The sequence below is a fragment of the Microtus oregoni genome, unplaced genomic scaffold (assembly GCF_018167655.1).
Source record: "Microtus oregoni isolate MIOR12 unplaced genomic scaffold, Mior012 000156F_ref0000345, whole genome shotgun sequence".
Taxonomy (NCBI): Eukaryota; Metazoa; Chordata; class Mammalia; order Rodentia; family Cricetidae; genus Microtus; species Microtus oregoni.
Window position 1 is genome coordinate 552,792 of NW_024544811.1, and position 20,037 is coordinate 572,828.

Below are 20,037 nucleotides of genomic sequence, written 5' to 3' on the forward strand. Positions count from 1 at the left end.
TATGACTTCATATATGGAGCTGCACTGTTGTGTCCATCTGCCACCTCTGGCTCTTCAAATCTTTCTGCCTTTCCTTCCTCCATGATCCCTGAGCCTCAGGAGGAAGGGATGTGAAAAAGATACCCATTTGGGACTGATAATTCTACAGTCTTTTATTCTCTGCACATGGACCAGTTGTGAGTCTCTGGGTTAACCATCATTTCTGCACATAGAAGTTTTCCTAACGAGGGTTGAGAGTTGCATTCTGTCGTGGATTTAATGGTGTTTTTTTTTTTTTTCAGGAGCTCTTGTAGTCAAAGCTGGCTTCAAACTAGCTATGTAGCTAAGAAAGACTTGAACTCTGGTTTCTCCTACCTCATACCTCCCTGCACTGAAATGATGAGAGTGTGCCATCACACCCAGTGGCATAGTTCTTTCCTATCTTACCTTTACACATGCTCAGATTTTTCTTTGAGCAAGACTGGGAATCATAATGCGCATGCATGATTTGATTCTACTTTTGCACAGAAAAGGCTACATTCCTTTATATCATTAAAATACTTTATGTTGCTTAAGAAACCGTATTGTTAAGATTTCAGGGGCACAACTCCCTTTCTTATATAGAAGACACTGCTTTAATGACTGTCTACTGTGTCACAGTTTTAAAAAAGGACAATTTATTGTCAGAAGTTGTGGCACATGACTTTAATCCTAGTATTTGAGAGGCAGATGTGGGAAGATCTCTCCAAGTTCAAGGCCAGCCTGATCTACAATGTAAATCCCAGGACAGCCAGCGCTACATAGAAAGACCCTGTCTTTAAAACAAAACAAAAGGGCTGGAGAGATGGCTCAGTGGTTTAGAGCACTGACTGCTCTTCCAGAGATCCTGAGTTCATTTCTCAGCACCCACATGGTGACTCACAACCATCTGTAATGAGGTCTGCTGCCCTCTTCTGGCCTGCAGGCATACATGCAGGCAGAGCTCTGTATACATAATAAACAAAAAAAGAAAAAGAACTGCCATATATTTATTTGACTCTTTACTTTTGAATCTTTAGTTTCTTTGAAATTTTAAAAAGCAAAAAAACAAAACAAAACAAAAACAAAATTCTTGCTATGTAATAATACATAATAGAGGCTGGTCTTAGACTCATTATGCAAGTCAGTCTGCATGTGACTCTCAGGTCATTTTGCTCCAGCTTCTTGAGTAATTGGGGTCAAAGATGTGAACCACCCAGTCAGGCTCAGATTCTCATTTTTTAGGTTTATTTTTATTTTTATTTCTTTTTTACCTGCATGAAATTTTGTGTGGTACATGTGTGCAGTACCAGCGGAGGCCAGGAGAGGGTGCAAGATCCCATGAAAGTTGAGTTACTGATGGCTGTGGTTGTGACCACTGTGGTGCTGGCAGCCAAACCTAGGTCCTTCACACCAGCAGCAAGCATTCTTAATGGCTGAACTATCTCTCTACAGCCTCGGTTTGTCTATTTATTTATTGTCATTTTATTCCTGTTTTTATACAAGTTTTGGAACTCACTCTGTAGACCAGGCTGGCCTTGAAGTCCATTAATCCACCCGCCTCTGCCTCCCGAGTGCTGGGATTAAAGGATTAAAAGTGCACCACTATGTCTGGCTCAGTTTTTTTATCAGTTAAATTTCAATAAGAATATTTGCAAATGAATTTTTTCTAAGGTTCTGATTATCACCTTAAGATAAGATGCTAGAATTACTGGGTCACAACACATAAACTTGATGGTTATTGCACTTTATGGATATTGCTAAATTGCCTTCAGGAATGGTTGTACTGGTATAGTCTCCCATTTGCAGAATGAGAGGGTGCCTGTCCATTTTAATGATGACATATTGGGAGCAAACAGTAGATTATTTAAGCATTTCTGTCCTATGTTCAGTCTGTGCTAGCACATACAATTAGCAGGTATACCTCTGGATCACAGCATTTGAGACTCCAGGTCCATGCGGGTTTCTTGCTTCTCCTATTAGGTCTGACCCTCGATTTGCTCACCTGTGAGGGATGGAAGTAACAGGGCCCTCACACAATTGTGAGGCTAAATGGCTCCCATTCAGTTGAAAAGTTCAGTTTCCTCATTTAATGAAAATATTTAATCTATAATCCCTTTTGATTCCGTGATCACTGTATTCTTTTCAGCTTTGTGCACGAGAATGTAGAAAGCCAGAGGAATCACAGACAAAATCAATTTGCTAATATTTCTTTGTTACATGCTGGTTACTGGAATATGATGAGAAGGTTTCTAAAAAGGCATAGTGTGGGTGAAGGAGGAAAATCCACTAAGCATATCGTGTGAAATCATCGCGTGCTCATTTTTCTGCACTTCCAGGTAGAGAATGAAAAGTAACCAGTGCACAAACTTCAAATACAACAAAGATAAGGTGTCATTTACTCGGGTGCCAACGTCTTTGTAAAACTTTCATTTCTCTCTGTTGTCCTCTTCAGTTACTTTCCATAAAACCAATTAACTAGAATGCAGTTCTTTGACTATGTAAGATAAATATGCATTGCATAATATGCATGTCACAAAAGCCTGAGAAGTCGGAATCATTTCTTTACTCTGACAATCTTGGGGCTTCTGCAAAGAACCAGGCCTGCTGCCACAAGAAGGATTCCTCTACCTCTCCTAGTACAGGGCATGTCCCAAGGCCCCTTTAGGATCCCAAACCAAGGAAACATGCAGAGTGTCTAATTCAATGTGTTCTAGACCCTGCTGTACAGTCTCATTGTGTGTGTGTGTGTGTGCATGTGTGTGTGCGTGTGTGTGTGCGTGAGTGCGTGTGTGTGTGTGTGCGTGTGTGTGTGTGTGTGTGTGTGTGTGTGTGTGTGTGTGTGTGTGCAGATTCCCAGGACCAACTTTTCCAGACAGGCATGTGAAGAATAGGAGCTGGAAATGAGCATTTGCATCGAGGCAGGGATGAGTTGGGAGATCATGCTCTCTGTTTTGATTTGGTGACTTCCAAGATCATCACTTTGGTGATGATTTGGTGACTTCCAAGATCACTTCCAGATCATCAATAGACATACAAGCAGAAATGTAACTTTAATGAAAGAAAAACTAGAGAGAGTTTTAGGCTCGTGGTGGGGCAGGACACACAGAAGGCTTAGGATTTAGAAACTGAAAAATAGTTTTCCCAACAGATTTTGTTCATTTGGTTGACTGGCCTAAATTTCACTTTGTCTGTGTTTTCTCACCCTCCAGTTTGATAAGAACATTTGGCAGGAATTATTTGGTGTTATTTAGTATTAATGGGGTATTTATTCAAATGACATGATGACAACATAGGATCCTGAATTGAATTCTGGGATTTAAAAAAAAAGACGTTAGGTGAAAAACTAGTGAAATCTGAAGAAAATCTATAGTTTAGTTGGTAATGTCTGAGTTAATTTCTTGGCTTGATAAGTGTCGTGCTATTGCATAAAAGCATGATATTAACATTCAGGGGACCTGGATGCTGGACATATAAGGAAAGATGTAGTGTCTCTGTAAGTACAAAATGACTCCAAGTGAAAAAGTAAAAACTAATCTTAGTTAGAACAAACCCGATCACTCAATGAAGCAAAGACAGATTGCTAATCAAAGCACCGATTCACTCACGCTCTGGGGGACAATCCTTTAGGAGATAATTGATTGATTTATGTGGAAAAGTTACTTACAAGAAAAAGCCTGTTATATCCCACAAGATGAGTTGGCTGAGTTGGGGAGGGCTGTTTTAATTTCGGAGAATCAAATGATGATTTTCTTCTTTGATAGCACGTTCTGTTTATGCAATTTTCATTGAGGTAATTGTTTTAAATGGAAAACACGGATCCCAATGGATTACTTAATGGAGTAATCAGCAAAGACTGGAATCACCTCATAATGGGTTTGTATATAGCAGGCTAAAGTGGATAAACAGCTTAATCTAAAAGATGATTATGTTATGTATACGAAAGTATGTTTTATAAAAGTACTATAGCATAAGGCAGATGTGGTGGTGCTGTGGTTCCAGGTATTTGGGGGCTAAGGCAGGGGCATTGTGTGACCATAGGAGCTTCAAGCAAGCTTGGGCAACAGCAAAACTCAACCTCAAAAAATAAAGCGATAGTCATTCATACTGGACGGGAGTTGTCTCTACTCTATGCTACAAGACTGGAGGAGACTCGTAAGTCCTTAAACATGGCCATGTGTGATAGCTCATGCCTTTCATTTCAGCACCCAGGCGGCAGATACAGGTGTTTAAGGCTAGCCTTATTTACATATGAGTTCCAGGCCAGCCAGGAGTACATAGTGAGACCCCGTCCCAAATAATTAATGAATGAATAAACAAACAAACAAATGTCTTTAAACCTTTCTGCTCCACTGCTTGAAGCACCCCTATAGTTCATTACCTTTCAAGAAACATTTACTTAACCTCTGAGCCATCTCTCCAGCCCATAAGAAGGGCTTTAAAGTGGTGACTCACACCCTTAATTTTAACCCTCAGGAGGCAGAGGCAGGTGGACCTCTGAGTTGGAGTCTACAGAGCAAGTTCCAGGACAGCCAGGGTTACACAGTGAAACACTTGTCTTGAAAGGAGCAGGAGACAAAGACGAAGAAGGAGAGTTGGATAGAGATACAGCTCCAGACTTCGTGAGAGGGTTAAGGAGCTAGGGAGGATTGAAGAAAGTAAGGGCTGTGTCTTCCCTCTGTTTGCCCAGGAAGATAAGCGGAGAAGAAAGATTACACAATATAAAGACTGCTACATGTTGAAAAGTTCTGAGAGGTGGAGGTGATGGAGGAAAGTAGGGGTGCAGTGGAGGAAAGAGAAGGATCGTGGATACAGCAGCATGCAGAGTGAGGTGGAAGGTGTGAGTGGGGGGTAGATCAAGAATTCAGGGAGCAGAGACAAAGGCAGAGATTATTGCGGGTGGCATTGGGAATGTCCATGAAAGTACTGGTCCAATGGACCAGTTCTGCTCTCGGAACTTTCTTCTCTATGCTATGTTCTCCCGTTAGCCTTTCTGTTTTCGCATGAGACCCTGGGGTTCAGAATCATCCACAGGGACATTCCACAGCTGGGGCAACCTCACCGGTGGCATTACTCACCTGAGAGCTGTTGCTGGTGGGTACAAGCAGAAAGAAATACATGCCTACTTAGCTTCCATTCAGCCTATATGCCAGGTCAGCAGGTGCAGTTACCCCAAAGACCTCCACTTTTTACCCATTTAGCAACACCACAGAATTGCATTAGCACACTTATCATTAGAGGCTTTCTCTACCATCGTAATCAGCATTGTCTACTCACATATGCGTCAGCTTCTACTTAGTGTAATCAGTTTTAATGACGCTCATTTGAGTTTCTTTCATAAATCACATACTTTGATGAGATAATGGAGGAGAACGATCTAATTTTGATTTAAGATAAATGAAAAGTGAACGCACATGTGCTTTAAATGCGTCCTTACTGCTTTCTCATGTTCACCGTTTAAAGGAAAAGAATATATCCTCACTTCTCTTTTGGAAGTAAATGAGGGAAAAGCGCCGTAAACGTTTGATTCTGGAGCTTGAGCTGTAGGGTCTGTAAACAAAGAAAAATGCAACTCACCCTTAGTATGCTTTGCACGAAACTCAATTGATTAGAAATCAGTGACTATGAACGACATGTGTGAAACGATTTCAACAGATTAGGGAGAAAATCTGAACGCTACTTTCTTTTCACAGAGGCAGAATCAAACTGAGCTGCAGAAAATAGAAGCAAGTTCTTTCTTCTAGCAAACATGTACCAAATTCTAGTACATTCCAGATAGCGGCTGGAGATGGAAAACACCCTCTGTTCATAAAAATATTATTTTAATTATGTATGGTGGTATGTAACACTTGAGTGCTGCTGTCCAAAGGGGCCAGAGGTGTCAGATCCCCTGGAGCTGGAGTTGCAAGTGATTGTGAACCATCCGGGGTAGGTTCTGGGAACCGAACTCAGGTTCTTAACCATCGACTCATCTCCCCAGCTCCACTCTCTGCTCATGTTCTCATGGAGAAAGTAGACATGTATATTAATTCATCCACTAGATCATTTTAAGCCCAGGGTAAAAGCAATTACAAGATCAAACGGGAACATTTAGAAGGAAGTACTCATGAGAAGGTAGGGGAAGAGAGAGAGAGAGAGAGGGAGGGAGAGAGGGAGGGAGGGAGGGAGGGAGGGAGGGAGGGAGGGAGGAGGTGATAGGGTTAGTCAGGAGATTTCACAAAGTATGTGGTGATCGGGTTCAAGCTGGATTTGTTTTAGGAAACTGTAATACCCAGGGATTAGACAAGGAAGAAGGTCATCTTACAACACTTTATTTCTAGATTTCTAGATTGTTAGCTTCACTTCACTGAGACGGAAATCAAGCCCAAACCGAATATGGCATAGATTGCGCTTATGGTTCCTGGCTCCCACTGGGACTGGTGTGATCATAATAGTTGTTGCCACCCTGACATTCTCCCAGTATCCTTTGAAGGCAGTCTTCTGTGATGCCTTCCCTTTGCATGTGCTAGTCTTCGCATCTGTGCGTTTACCTCCCTGTTTGGCTGGGTGGCGCTTGTTGACCTTCTACCTAAGGCAAGGAGGAACACTACCCACAACTGTGTGAGATCTCTTCAACGGCCACCATGTTTCAGATGACAAAGATGCAGGTTGCTGAGCTCAGTCTGCACACGCCATTCTCGGGCTTCCAGATGACTTGATGACATAGGACCCTGCCGCCCAGGCAACTTTGGAAGAAGGATGGTTCCAACGCGCATGCTCTCTTCCATCAGGAAAAGGTCTGAACACATCTGTTTAGAACCTTCCAAAAGCAACTAGAAGACAGGAGACACAGGTAGAGTGGCAGCTTCATCTGCTTTTTTTTTTTCATCTGCTTTTATTGCAATCCCACAGATCACAGACTCATATTATTCTGTTTCTCTCTTTGTCAAAATTGCTTCCAGGTAATTAAGGGAACACTTGTCCCTTGTTGCCCAAAATTAAAAAAAAAAGGAAAAACTTATCCATTTTAGTTCAATGTTGCCCACTAAGCTTCTCCTGAATGAACACAAATCTTTGGACCAAGGCCTATTGTCCTGGCTGAGTCTGCTGCAATTCCAGGTGGCCCATTATGTTCTCCTCGGAGTTTACTGCAGCAGAACTCCAGAAAATTAAGTTAATTATTATGGGGCTGATATGATGTACAGAGCAGGAGAAAGCTTAAATGAAGCCCTTTGAAGGGCTGTTATTCCTTATTGTAATAGGTTTTACTGCTGTTAAGAATTAGTGCATGATACTTGCCACAATTGGGTGAATTACCTAAATGCTAATGTCAACATCAGATGTAATTTAGAGGAGATATGGAAAAGCATTTTTCTGTTTTTAAATGTCAAAACCATTTTTCATCCATCAGGTAATCATTTTTCAATTTTACCTTCACAAATATAGAACCTTGTCAGTGCTACTGAAGTCATAATTGATTTCACAGCTAGGAAACCATGGGAAGCCAAAGAACCTTCATTATAGGATAGAATGTGAAAATATGAATGAGACATTGCTTCCCCAAGAACCACAAGATCAATAGACAAACGCAGCAGACAGCGCCAAACCATGAATCTACTACAGAAACTTAGCTGCAGCTGAGTGCTACATGGCAAAGAAGGGGGTCTTAAGTGACCACCAAGGGCTTAAATGGGTTGCTTAGTAAAAAAAAAATGCTTTCAATTAAATGTCAAAGACAATTACAGAGACGAAAAACCAGAGAGCAGCCGACATAGGTCAAACAGACTGTATTTCACTAACTTAACACTCTGGTACCAAATTTTTCATTATTTGAAGTTGTGATGGAAATTTACTTGTTCCAGGAAAACATGGCAGGCCACACCTGTCATTTCAATGCATGGGTTATCACCCGTCTCCCTCCTTCCCGTCCCACTAATTAGAGATTATCGGCAAAATGCCTGTTTTTCTGTTTATTGGATTTATTATAATATTTATTTATGTTGTTCTGTGCTTGTGTGTATGGACACCGTGTACATGTCTCGTGCTCTCAGAAGACAGAAGATGGCATAGGAACGATCCCATGGAAGTAGAGTTGCAAATGATTGGGAGCTCCCATGTGGGTCCTGGGTGTCAAGCCCAGGCCCCTTTCAGGAGCAGCAAGTGCTCCTAACTCAGAGGCGTCCCTGTCGACCCACCTTACCGTGCTAAGCTGCAGTCTTTGGACACTCTCTGAAGGCCTAAGATGATCTTGCTGCTTGGAAGACCCTACTGTTAACCATCTTGGTTAACTTTAAGTGTTGGGCTAGACCCATCATAATCCCTGCTCACATCTGGATATGCTGAGGGGTTATTGAAAGAAACTATGCTTATATGAGTCAGAGGATTATGTACTTCCCTAACAAACAAGCAACAACAAAACAAAAAATAAGTAGGTTAATTAAAAGAATTCCTTAATTACATTCTTTAGTGTGTGTATACACGTGGACGCATGAGTATGCTCACCCTGTGGCATGTGTGTTGAGGTCAGAAGACAACTTTCAGGAGTTGCTTCTTGCCTTCCTCTATATGGGTTCTAGGTCTTGATTGAGATCAGTTACCTCGCTGGTTCTGAATGTTTTTCTTTTGTCCATATTTTACAGGCTGTCCCCATCCTGCCCCTGTCTGTAAAGTCCTTTAAAGAATAAAGCCTTCTTTCCCCAAAATTTTCAGGGACTGTTAGGTTCATAAGTTATTAATATGTAACTTATGAACAACTAATTCCCTGGCAAGTGGGCTTGAGAAACTTATTTTGCTTATCCCCTCTTGGAAGAGACATAATAGCATTCAACAATGATGCTAAGAACCCTTGCAATAGCATGAACTCCCAGCAGCTGCATCTATTGGCACTGGGCCTGCACCAGACTGGCCCTGTCAACAGTCAGTCATAAATGAGAGAGGGACACATGGCACTTGTGATAGTTTTAACTGTTAACTCGACACAGTGTAGATTCACCTGCAAGGAGAGTCTTGCTGAAGGATTAGCTAAAGGAGGGTGAGCGATGGGCATGTCTGTGGGGAATTGCCTTGACTACTTTCAGTGTGGAAGACGCGCACATTGTGGCTGGCGCCACTCTCTGGTTTGCAAACAGTTTAAGTATAGAAAGGTGGCTGAGCACACGCAGGCATGCATAATTCATTTTTCTCTCTGCTCTTCTATGGATTTGAGGAGCTGCTTCAAATTCCTGTTGCTTTGACTTGCCTGCAGTAAGCTGGGATTGGGAGCTAAAAGAAACCATTTCTCCCCTAAATTGCTTTTGGTCAGAATATTTTCTCACAGCAACAGAGATGAAGCTAAAACAGGCTTCCACCCTTAGTGCTCAGCTATTGGCTACCGGCAGGATCTGGGAGAGGAGACAGTGTTGTCTTCAATTGTGTGCCCATGAGGCTCTAGTGAGTAGTTCAAAGTCCATGGCGACACAGACAGCCTTGGTTAAACTCTGTGAGTCACAAAACAAAAAGGCACCATAGTGAAGGGAAAAATTTGTAAGGAAGAGGGAGGACTGATGGGGTTGAGGGTGGAATAAAAAGGGTATAGCGAGGCCATAATCAGAGTGCATTATATACATGTGTGGAATTATCAGAGAATAAATTTAATTTAAAAATAATTGCAATTACAATCACCCATTTTTTTATTTTATTTTTTTTATTATTTAATTAAAAATTTCCACCTCCTCCCATTTCCCTCCCGCTCCTCCCATCCCCCTTTCCCTCTCTCTCCAGTCCAAAGAGCAGTCCGGGTTCCCTGCCCTGTGGGAAGTCCAAGGTCCTCCCCCTTCCATCCAGGACTAGGAAGGTGAGCATCCAAACAGACTAGGCTCCCACAAAGTCATTACATGCAGTAGGATCAAAACCCAGTGCCATTGTCCTTGGCTTCTCAGTCAGCCCTCCTTGTCAGCCACGTTCAGGGAGTCCGGTTTGATCACATGCTCCATCATCCAGCTGGCCTTGGTGAGCTCCCAATAGATCAGCCCCACTGTCTCAGTGTGTGGGTGCACCCCTCGCGGTCCTAACTTCCTTGCTCATGTTCTTCCTCCTTCTGCTTCTCATTTGGACCTTGGGAGCTCAGTCCAATGCTCCAATGAATCACCCATTTTTTTTTAAAAAAAATGTAACTCGGTTTCTTCTACGTATATTGATCCATGACTCATCTGTTTTCTTTTAATAGCTGACGGTATATGATGAAACTGCCCTTCTCCAGCATTCAGCTACAGATTAGGGGGAATTTACCAGAGGACATGTGAGCATTTTTGACGTCATTTAGAAAGTCTGTGGGGGTTAGAGCCTTCTTGCAGATCTGTGAGTCATCTGTGCAAAAAACAAAACAAAACAAAACACCCTCCATCTCTCTATTACTGATCTCCACCTGCTCATGAGCCCCCAGTTCCTCCACAGGAGGGAATTGCTTACACTCTCTCTTTGAAATGACTCAGTCTTTTCTGGTTTAAAACTTAATCTCTTTTGGATAATTAGTTACTCATTTGGCTCAGCCTTCCAACCTAGTTCATTCAATAACTCCTTCATAGCTGCTCTTAACTCAAGACTTTCCTGTTTTCCACTCCCTTGATCCTCTTTTCTTCCCTTTTACTTTCCACTTCCAGCCCTGCAAACACCCCTGGTTTTACATTCCCTTGCCCTCCTTTTGAGGGCTATGTGTTTTTGCAGGAAGCAACTCCCTTATACAAGAAAATGTTGAACCACATTGCATACTTAGAGCAATTATTGTGATGTATGTCATTGTGAGAGTGTATCATTCAGATGAGGAAATAATGTTTTTTTTCTTTTTGGGAAAATTACATCTTAGAGCTTCCAGACAAATGAGAAAGAGGGACTAATTGTGTACATCCATGGTAGAATGCATGCTTAGCATGTGCAAAGTCCTGGAGTTGATAGGAAGAAAGGAAGGGAGGAAGGAAGGAAGGAAAGAAGGAAGGAAATAAACATTTTCAGATGATGTCTTAGGGTTTTATTGCTGTGAAGAGACCCCCATGACCATGGTAATTCTATAAAAAATGTTTAATTGGAGTTACTTGCTTACAGTTCAGAGATTCAGTCTATTATCATCATGGTGGGGAGCATGGTGGTGTGCAGGTAGGTAGACATGTTGCTTGAGAGGTAGCTGAGAGTCTACATCTTGCAGGAACAGGAAGTTGACTGAGTCACTGGGCAGTATTCTGAGCATAGGAAATCTCAAAGTCCATCCCCACAGTGACATACTTCCTCCAACAAGGCCACACCCACTCCAACAAAATCACAACTCCTAATAGTGTCACTCCCTATGAAATTCTGGGGGCCAATTACAATCAAATTACCACAGATGGGGTCTTGCTCTAATGTACTGACTAGCCTGGTACTTGTTATAAGTCTCAGGCTAGTCCTGAACTTGTCACAATCCTCCTGCCTCTGTCTCTGGAGTGCTGGGATTAAAGACTTGCTCCACCACATCTAGGTAGGAAGAGAAATCTTTTTACCAATTTCCTTTAATATAGGAAGTAGAGCAAAGTGAACCATGCTGACAGTTTCTTGACTCTCAGCCATAATGGCATGCCATCACAGGGAAGGTGAGAAGCATCCTAATAAAATTATTTCTCATTCTAGGGTAGGATGTTTTTGAACAATTTATTGATAAAGTCAATGAAAGGCCCTGTATATCTAAGATGACAGAAGACAGAACAATAGGGAAGATCCTTGAGTTTTGTGTACAAAGACAGATTAAACTAACCTGTCAGAACCTATTATTTATACGCTGCAGCGTCTGCCTTCATTACTCTCTAAAATGCCTCCCGTGTGCTTCTTTTTCTTTTGTTGTTCAGTAGAGTTGATCAAAAAATGAGCAAACATGTTGCGCCCTTTAAAGATTATTGAAAGGGATATTTTCTTTCGAAGCCGCATGTGTATGTTTTATTGCTGCCTGTCTGTTGAGTCCATTAGGAGATCCAAAGCCATGTCCTCAAGTGGGGCAGTAGCTGCTAAAAGATAGTGATAGGGGAGTGTAGGAAGTGGCTTCCCAGCTCACACACTAAGGTTTTCGCTTTTTTCTTTCTAAAACACTCTCCTTCTCTTAATAGATAGATATCTGTTGTCAACTACAACTAAAGAAAGCATGGAAGGTGAAGGAAGAAAACCTCTAATTAGGGGCCGGAAAGATGCCTCGGGAGTTAAGAACACTTGCTATTCTTTCTGAGAACCTGAGTTTGTTTCCAGCACCCACATGGTGGCTCACAACATCTGTGACTCCAGTTCCATGGGGTTTGGTGCCTTCTAACCTCTGCAGGCAACAGGGTGTACCTGCATATATGCAAGCAAAGCACACACATTAAAAAGACTTAAACACATGAAAACTCATATCTATGAAATTCAACAAATTGCATGAATTTTGAAGCAGAAATGTTTATTGCACTCAAAAGAATATGTAGGGACCATGTTTGTAAAGGTAGAGAGAAAGCCCCACCCACCTGGGATGTGTCTCATTGACTTAAACACTGGGTAAGTCTCCTCACCATTTTGCAGAAGTAAACACTTGAAATGGACATTCTGACCACTATTCTTACCTAGGAAAATGTTTAGATGTTGTTCTGAGTGCCCTGAAGCTTGAGGACCTGTTTGTCACTCTAATAATGTTGACTATCCAGACTTTGGGTCTGGATTATTGTGGGTACCTTTGTGTGGTGAATGAGAATGTCCCCCATAGGCTCATATATTTAAATGCTTGGTCCCCAGTTGGTGGAAGTGTTTAGGAAGGATTAGGAGGTGTGGTTTTGTTAAAAGAGGCATGCCGCTGGATGTGAGCTTTGAGGTTTCCCATTCTCCGTTAGTTCTCTTTCTGTGTCTCCAACCTGCAGAAATGGATATAAGTCCTTAGCACAACATGCCTGTCTGCTGCTGCCAAGCTTCCCGCGGTGGTGATCATGAACTCTAACTCTTTGAAACACGGAGCTTCAACAAACATTTTAATTTGTAAGTTGCCTCAGTCATGGTGTCTCTTTCATAGCAGTGGAAAAGGAACTAAGGTGCGATCCCACAATATGATTTGTGGAGGACTGAATTTTGTATTCTTTTCTACAACTTGCTAGCTCTGTGAACCTGGGCAAGTGATTTTGCCTCAGTCTTATCACAGTTATAAAAATGAGTACAGAATCTATTTGTTGTTATGAGAAAGAATTTAGATAACAAAGTCATTAGTCATGATCATTTAAAAATATTTCAATGTATTAACTATATCAGTAAAGAGTAGCAATGAGTTACTCCTTTCTCCAATATGAATATGTAGTTGCTGGACAAGCTGCCGAATTTAAGGCCACTTTGGCATTGATTCGGATAAACTTGAGTTCTCTGAAAAGAGATCTGATAATCCTTCCTCAGTGACAAGGCAGCCCCAGGCTCTTTTCTCCAAGAACAAATAACCTTGCAATTTTTTTTTTTTTTTTTGCCCCTGAAGCCTTCATCAATTTTGAACCTGGAGCTTGACTGTGGGGCTGGGGTGGTAACTGAAAACCCTTTGTGTTTCACATTGAAATGCGTTGTCTTCATTATAACCGATTTCTCCAAAGAAGAATTTTATCTCATCAAATCCTTAAAATTCAGTAGTTTTGGAATCCTCAAAAGACTGTGAAGAATGACTTTAGTTGCATGAAGAATTCCTTGCCTTTCTACGTACAGCCTCTTTTGGAGATAGAGTTCCCTCTGTTTTTGCCCTGCTGCTGCCCCATACTGGGGATCATAAAACTGTTCCTTCAATTTACTTTTCTGAAGAATCTCAAGCCTGGACCCGTCTCCAACCAGGCTTCCTAGAAACCCCCTTTAAAACTGCTTCTAGAATTCTGTCTAACATTTCTTACCCCCACCTCCGACAGACTGTTCTCAGCTTTGCTCACTTGTTCAATTGGACAGAAATCTAGCAGAAATTCCTTCATGTGGGGACGACTCAAGCAATCTCCCTTAAAAAAATGGCTGGTCACATCTGCAGTCCAAGAGGCATCAGTTTTTGGCACACCCCTTTATGTTTGGAATGACAAAGATTTATGGCCAGGATTAGGGGTGAAAAAATCTTGTAAATGGAAGGAATTCTCCCATTATTTGATGCCTGAGATACTGTGCTCAGAACAATGCATTCTAGGGGCTGGGCGTGTAGCTTAATGTTAGAGCGTGAGATAACCATGTACAAGGAACTGTGTTTAATCCCAACACCAAACAAACAAATCAACCACATTTTAACTGAGAAAGGGACAAGATAGGAACTGAGCCCTTATCTAGAAGCCCCAGAGAAGTTGGTTCCCAGGGCAGGGAATGAGGGAGGACCGGAGAGTGGAGTGTGTCAACAACGAGGATCAACTGCCGACTTTTCTCCTTTGCACGGTGTCCATCTGGCCCCAAGTTGTTGATTTGTGAGCACGAATGCTTCCTGCTTTGTCCTGTTACTTTATCCCTGGCAGTGAAGGGCAGGGGGAAGAACAAGGGACAGCTGTTTAACATCCTGCTTTAGCTGCTTTGGTGAGAACGGAGGGGAAAGAGGAACGCATTCCTGTTTATTGAGCACCTGCTATCTGCCAGTTACCAGAAATGTCCACAACACATCAGTGTTAGCCCATAGGCAGGGCATGCGTGTGAGGGGGTTTCAAATAACCCACCGAAAGAGTCAGCCTGCTGGGAAAGAAGGGAGAATGCCAAAAGTCATAGAGCAAGCCCACTTAGAGCCATCTTGTGCTCGTCATTATTATCTGCTTCTCGACAGATGTGGAAGCTTAGAATTAGGCTGAAAGGCTCTCCCAAGATCCCACAGCTAGTTTATGGCAGGGCTGGCTGAGTTGGGGTTCTTTTCTATTAGTGAGAAGTTGCACACCCTTCTCGTACCAGTACGGCATGCAAAGCCGAGGAAAGGGACATGTCTGATTTCACTTGGGCTTTTCTCTTAGTGGGCAGCAGGTGTTAAACTGCAGGTATGTCTATTTCCAGAGGAACCCAATTAGAAAAGGAAGTACAATGGGGTAGAGTGCACAATTCCTCCTTGGCAGCTGTCGACATGGGCAAAGAAGCAAAAGAATAAAAGGCAGAAAGAAACAGAGAGAAAGCAAGGCAGTGAAAGGCGCATATATTTTTAGAGAGCTCAAACGATAAAAATGATAGTCTCCCTTGGAATTTATCTTAATGACCAAGACTCAATCAATGAGAAGTGACAGATAGGATAATTTAAAGTTCAACTTTCCTTCTTCTGTTTCTTTTATAAAAGAGAACCAACTTTTTTGATCTTTTTTTCCCCTCAGCTGTAATATTCTGCTGCAAAAAGGAGACTGAACATTGAATACCACATTAATATGTTATTGGCATTTTTCATTTTTTCATATCCTACGTGTTGATTGTAAAACCGTCCAGAGAGACTGATAGCTGTAATATATTACAGTTTCTCAACCTCAAATTAATTTCATAACAGTACAGTTGAGCCAGATACTCTGTGCTCCAAGAAGTATCTCAAAGTAGGTAATATTCATTATCTTTCAAGCCCTAGTTCTGGCTATTTTATTTTATTTTTTGGATAACCTATCTAGACTGGACTTTTTTTCCTGCTCCATGACCAATGCAGTAATTACCATGACCCCTGGAGGATCCCCAGCCTGCATCAGATAAGATGCCTCTATTTGTGTGAGCCTAGGGTAGATGGAACCAGTCTAGGGGGAGCAGAGAACTCTGTGTGAGATGTGCAGGCCTTGTCTCCTCACAGAGCTGCAGGGCAAGTACACGGGCTCATGTAGATACAGCCTAAGCTAATGAGCTCATTCAGGAGCAAGGCACCTTTCCAGGGCATGGCTCGAACCCTTTCCTTCTGCCACAGCCCTGTTTCCCACCCTGAAGAGAGAGTGAGCCAAAGAGTACTCTGTCTTTCTGGCTTTCATTTGGGGAAATGGTTGTGATGGGTGAACACTCTCAGTCCCCACCCAGTGAGTCTTAGGACCTCTCTACCCACCACGAAGAATCAGAAATAGATGTCAGGCTTGCCCTCTTTTCCCCTCGAGCGGTGCTGTCCAATATGGTGACCACTAGTCAATATGACCATTCAAAGATGACTTACTTGAGTCAGGAGGTGGTGGCCTTTAATTCCAGCACTCAGGAGGCAGAGAAAGGCAGATCTCTCTGAGTTCAAGACTAGCCCAGTAGGTCTACGAGTGAGTTCCAGGACTGCTAGGGCTACGAAAAAAATAAAGACTAAAAAGAAAGAAAGAAAAAAGATGACTTACTTAAGATCAAATTAAATTAAAATTATTTAAAATTAAAGCAGGTTAAAATTTAGCTTCTCAAGGCAGCTGGAGACACACACAGCTCAGTGGTAGAGTGCTTTCTTAACAAGGTGCCAGGGCCTAAGTCTACTTCCCCACACTGCAAAACAAACAAACACAACACCACCACTACCACCAAAAATCCCAAAACCCCAAAACCAAACAAACAGCAATACACACACACACACACACACACACACACACACACACACACACAACAACAACAACAACAACAACAACAACAACCTCCTTCATTTCGGCTTAGTGGTGCACACCTGTAACCTTAGCTACTTGGAAGACTGAAGCATGAGGATTGCCCGCCTGAACCAGGTAATGAGTTCAAGGTTAGCCTGGCAATTTTGTGATAACTGGTCTTCAACCTGAAACCTGAGAGGAGGCTGGAGTGGGAAGAAAGCCCTATGGCAGTGTTTGCCCAGCATGTGTGAAGCTCTAGGTTAAATCCTCAGTATTGAAAAATAATAGTTTTTTTCGTCCCAGTATCTGCGTTTGAAGTACTCAGTAGCCCCACACTGGTAGTGACTATCATACTGAAGGATGCAGGCAGAGAACATTATCAGCATTGAAGAAAGTTGTCTTTGACAGCTCTTCTCTCAACTCCAACTGCGTCTGATCTTGAAAGAAGAGAAGAGTAGTGATTAGTTCCTGGGAGAAGAGAGACAGAGTTGACGGAATCTCTTTGTTCACTGATACTGGTTCTGTATGGTATATTGCTCTATGAAAAGAGCATCTTTGAATATGTGGTTTTCTACAGAGTATTCTTAGTTGTTAGAAAGAATGTAGGGCACCCGAGAAAGTTTCTACTTTGTAAATCATGTGAATAAAACAAAATGAGATAGGGGAAGTAAGTGGAGCACAGAAAGTTCAATGGGTATGAAACATAAGTAAAATTTTCCCTCATCTAAGTTCAAAAGAAATTTCTCAAGTATCTTAATAGTTCATTTTTTAAAAGAATGTGGTTAGCATAACTATGAAATTAATGCATTATTAAAATAATCATCATCTAAATTTTATAGCTTTAGTTAATATTTAACTTATTTATTCAACATATACTTTTAAGTACTTGGGATGTTTATCAGGCATTCTTCTAGGTACAAACTCACCCTCAGCTCCTACCCACCCCCCTCTCCCATAGCTAAATGTCAATTCCTACTATGTATTCTCCTCTATAACCAAAGTCACATACAGGAATTTAGATGCAGGTACTTCTAGATGTCTGCTCTCTGTAACCAAAGCCTCTCATACACGGCTGTGTGTGGATCTACCACATATTTCCTGCCACACATCCAAAGCTGGGCATCAATAAGTAACAGATACCTACAAAGTTTGCATCCTAGTACGTAGAGATAGGAAGCCAGCAATAAACATCATAAACCAGTCACCATATGAAATATGTAGGGAAGCTTTCATGCCAGTAAGGGATAACTGTTGGAGTTGGACAAGGCATGTTCCCTTGGTGATTTTGACGGAGTAATATCTTATAGGTGTGTAGTAGGAGCTGCAGGCTGCTTTCTGCCACCCAGCTCCCGCCGCCGGCTAGCTTTACCCGAAATAACAACACACAAACTGTATTCTTTTAAACACTGCTTGGCCCATTAACCCTAGCCCTTACAGGCTAATTCTCATATCCTGATCAACCCATCTCTAATAATCTGTGTAGCATCAGTCTTACCAGGAAAGATTCAACATGTCTGACCTGGCAGCTTGTTTCATGGCGTCTGCCTGGGAGAGGGGAGCATGGCCTCTGAGCTCACTTCCTCTTCCTCCCAGCATTCTGTTCTGTTTACTCCTCCCACCTATGTTTTAACCTATGAGGGCAAGCAGTTTCTTTATTACTTAACCAATGACCTTCCTCCATCATAGGTGTAAAAGGTAAAATCCAGCTTGGCCAAAATTCATGAATACCTAGACACATATTGTACTGTGTGGTGGTAAGGCTGTACCAAGTGGAATACTTTCATACAATATTCCCGGAACTTCCTTTTTCTTTCATGTATGTGTGTATGTCTGTGCGCATGTGTATGTGTGTATGTCTGTGCGCATGTGTATGTGTGTATGTCTATGCACATGTGTATGTGTGTGTATGTCTATGCACATGTACACAGAATTTTAAAATGGTCTCCCAAGATTCCATGAGCCCAGTATGTATGTATCTTGTTGTGATTGTTCAAGCAAGCAGTAAAAATTTCAAGATGCAATGAAAGCTTCACACCAGCTGCCTGAACAAAATGAGATTATCTTCTGCTGATTCAAATTAATCTCATAGAGTTTGAAAATGATCAAAATGTAAGTAGACACTTGCATGAAAATGTCAAAGAATATAAACATTTAAACAGAAATTTATTTTAAAGTACTTGTTTGGTACATATATGTGTAGTATGCATTTATGCATGCGTGTGTGTATAATTTTACCACTTATTAAAGATGAAAACAGTTTTTCACACAAAAACAAGAGAATATATTCTTGGGCTGCTGCCATGGAAAAAATTGACATGGGAAAAGCTCTCTGTTGTTGGTTGGAAATTGGAAGAGGTCTTGAGACAAGGAATGTTGGTGACCTCTAGTTGCTAACACTGACCTCAGTACTATAACTGCAATGAAATGAGTTCTGCTAAAACCAATGGGATCGGACAAGGACCCCAAACCAAAAATGATATCATGGTCCTTTTCGAAACCTTTACTTAAACCCTATAAGACCTTGGAAAAAGATTGCACATTAGCCTTGGATTTTGACCTACAGAAACTGAGATAATTGATTTCTGTTGTTTTAAGCTGCAGAGTCTGTGGTAATTTGTTACTCAGCAATATAAAACAATTTCACTGTGATTTAATTTTTAGAAAGCACAAGACAGACAAAACTAATCTATGTTGATATAGATGACTGCAGTTGGGTTTTTCTATGGGCTGCCAGCTCAAAAATAATGACATGGAAACTTATTATAATGAAAGCTCGGCCTTAGCTTAGGCTTGTCCCTCTAGCTCTTATAGCTTAAATTAACCCATTTATTTTAATTTACATTCTATAATGTGGCTTGTTAAGTTGTCTCCCTGTAACGCCCATGCTGCTTTCTGCAGAAGACTGGTTAACTCCGCCTTCTTCTTCCCAGAGTTCTTTCTCTGCCGGAAGTTCCCACCTATACCTCTTGCCTTACTATTGGCTGTTCGGCTTTTTATTACACCAATCACAGCAATAGATTTTCACACACAGTATAAATCCCACAACATATTACAACAGCAATGCTTGTTGACATTAAGGCTTGTAACGGCGTAAATGAATGCAGACAGAGTGTAAAAATATATATATAGCTTTAATGTAGAAATAGACTTACAGAACCACCGTTCCCGCGGAGACCAGGAAAGCAGAAGCAAGCGCTCGGAGCTTGCTCGCCAAATTTATAGGCAGACATTAGCCCGAGGCGAACACGCCCCCTAAGGGGCGGGACTTATCCCTACATCTCCCCTTTTTGTCTAAATAAGACAGAACTAAACCAAATACAACTACATACAATAACAACAAATAATAAATATAACAAACAATATTGAGAACAAAAGCTTTGCTAAACATTCTATCTCAAGGAGTCCAAATAATGTAAAGAGTAACTACAATTATATAATCTTCAACTCAGTCAAAGATCTGAGAAGGGAATAAACACTACTCAACAAACGAGATATATCCAAAATGTGCAACAATTGACAGAGACAACTGACTACCTGGGCAATCACCCAAAGTCTCGTTTGC